This window comes from Cannabis sativa, chromosome 5 (genome assembly GCF_029168945.1).
Source record: "Cannabis sativa cultivar Pink pepper isolate KNU-18-1 chromosome 5, ASM2916894v1, whole genome shotgun sequence".
Classification (NCBI taxonomy): Eukaryota; Viridiplantae; Streptophyta; class Magnoliopsida; order Rosales; family Cannabaceae; genus Cannabis; species Cannabis sativa.
Genome location: NC_083605.1, coordinates 38,441,241 through 38,444,048, shown reverse-complemented (window position 1 = coordinate 38,444,048; position 2,808 = coordinate 38,441,241). Strand labels below are relative to the sequence as shown.

At 33.0% G+C, this 2,808-nt stretch overlaps 1 long non-coding RNA gene across 2 annotated transcripts; it reads right to left on the bottom strand.

Moving 5' to 3' along the window:
* Positions 1-978: 978 nt before the first annotated feature.
* LOC133038585 (uncharacterized) lies at positions 979-2,293 on the bottom strand. 2 transcript variants are annotated; one of them, XR_009688084.1, is made up of 4 exons: positions 1,940-2,293; positions 1,782-1,871; positions 1,103-1,196; positions 979-1,004 (listed from the first exon to the last, which is right to left on the bottom strand). It is a non-coding gene; the product is annotated as an uncharacterized LOC133038585 (long non-coding RNA). The 2 variants fall into 2 exon arrangements; XR_009688083.1 differs by lacking the exon at positions 1,782-1,871.
* Positions 2,294-2,808: the final 515 nt, after the last annotated feature.

The window sequence follows — 2,808 nt, the reverse complement described above, 5'->3', positions numbered from 1 at the left end:
AAGCTCAAGCTTTGAGTTTCAAACTCAAGCTTGAGCAAAACCAACTAACTAAGCAATCCACTAGCTTAATTCACCTTAAACTAGCCTAGAATTACCTCAGAAAACAAACAACAACATCCAGTGATTACACAGAAACAAAACATGCAATTTCTCACAAAAATCATCAATTTTCACATATAAATTAAAAGCTTGAACAACCTAGCTACTCATGCTTCAAACAACTCATTTAACATCAAAAATCATGCTTTGAACAACTTAAATCAACAACTAAACACAGCAGAAACATCTCTCAAAAAAATCACATGCATTACCATCCAATTTCATCATTTTTCTTCAAGAATTTAAGGAGAAAGGGACAAGGAAACACATACCACACAAGAGATCAATAAAGATTGCAAACCCAAGCTTGAATCACCACAAAATCCAGCTCTTGAACCCCAAAGTTCTCAGCCGAAAAAAGAGAGAGAGTTGTGTGTGTGTGAGTTTTTGAAATTTCCTTTAAATTGACTAAGTGTTGAAAATGTGAGTAAAAGAGAATAAAAGCCATTTATCACATTCTATTTTCAGCCAACATATAAATAAAATAAACACTTAACATTTATTTTCCATATCATAAATCACATAAGACAAAAATACTAATGGGGCAAAAAGACCATTTTGCCCCTCCACCATAAAATCATGAAAATCATACTAAAGGGGTATTTTTGGGACATTCTAAATTCCCGGCCATTCCCGACATTCCCAATGTCTAAACCCGTCCCCAAAATACTAACATACTAAGTTGTGATCTCTACTGAGCCAAACGCCGCGTTCCAAAATACCGGACACCGGAAATGCGAAATATAAAAACCGCTGATGACATAAATATGCATATCTGAATTCCGTAAATAACAATGATAAATTATTTAAATAGCTATAAATAATTTCCTGATTAACATAAATAACTGCTAATTTCCAAATTAACTAAGCGGGCTTTACATCTAGAGAAGCCATTCCTCTGTCCACTGTCAATTGAAAGAATTGCATTTATTAGATACAAATTTCAGTACTTGAAGAACAAACTTGAACAGTTTGTAATTAATTATCATGATTAAAATCTTACTTCAGGAAGCAACTTGCTGTAGACATATCCGGTGGATAAATTGTTGAGGAAAACCCAAGCATGGCTCCCTGTGTACGCCACCTCACCAACCAACCTGATAATTATTTAAAAGTTCATGGTCAGCCACTTCTTATAGTTCAAAGAAATATAAGAATCTAATTAGTTGACTCACTGTTTAATAGTGTAGCTGCAGATTATCTACAAATCAGAGAGCTATGTTTTTCCACATTTTTAATTGGTGAAAACATTATCTAAACAAATCCCAAAATTTCCTGGGAATAAGGTATGTGAAAAGCCAAAGATTAAAAGCTCTACACTTCGCCTAAGGCATACTGAAGACATGATAAATTAGCCACTGCAAGTTCGATTGGACATCCCCTGGATCCAATATCACGCATGGTTATTTCAAAGCCTGAAAATGATAATGCCTTTGTTCCATTGAAATAACTGTCATCTGACTTCCTTTCTGCTGGTTTTGTAATGTCACAATACCCATCCTCCCAAGTCAAAATTCTAAAGATTAAAACATCATTATACTTTTAATTCAATGGTTGAGAAAAGGAGAAACAATTCATGCTAAACTAATTTATGTCAACCAATATTTCTTTTTCTTTAAAAAAAAAAATCCGTATGCTTAATGAAAGACATTAAAGACCATAGCAGAGTTCAAGTATGATACCTCCTCTTCTATATCATCATCATCAATTCTAACATTCCCTAATTTCCTAGCAGCACTACTTCTGATTTTAGTCTTATTGGAATCCCCAATCTGTTCAGATATCACAACTTCATAATCCACATTCAAAATTAGAAAAGGAGTTGAAATAGAAAGTTCACCTCATTTCGTAGTCGCCTCTGCCTTCTTCATTACGCCAAGCCATTCCGAGAGAGTCTCGTTCGATCTTTGCGAGAGTATGGTTCCATCGTCATTCTTCACCGCATCCTCATCAATCTTCTCTTCCTCAGAATTAGAAAATTCCACTGTGTTGATCTCAAAGATCGCTGCCATAGATATCGTCTTTCTCACCAGTCTTCGACGACGGTCCCCTCTGTTTTTGAATCGCTGCATTCGTTCCATTTTTTTCGACCTTTGAGTCTTCCCGCCATAGCAACAGAAGTAATTTGAAAAATCTCCAAAACCCTAGCAGAGCACTATTCTGTACTTAGTCTTTTTTCTTTTTGAAATTTAACTCCCCATTCCCCAATGTTTAGAAATTTTATACTTTAAAATATATATTTATGTCTAAAGAAACTCAACAGGGTTATTGATTTAATTAATATAAGATGATAACGTTTTTTTAAAAATGTTATCCGTAAATGTAATTAAATGCTGGAATTCTTGTAGTGTAAGTAATCGAAGAGTTTCAAAAATATAACTTAGTATTATTATTTCTAAAAATTAAACTTGAATATTTATGTGGCAAAATTAAACTATTCATAAAATATATATTTTTCTTTTAATACATAACAAGTAAAATTAAATACTAACAAGTTAATATTTTGTTCCGTTGGAGAATTCGTGTGCATCATTTCTAAATTACGAAAAGTAACAAAATTTTTATAAAGTTAAGCAAGTCAACTGAGCAGGCCTTTCAATTCATTGGTGACAATTTTTATAAACTGAGTATGTATTGATTTTGGTTTTCAATAACTGTACGTTACCTCGTAGATCGATTAAGAATATATTATCTGCCATTAATTATACT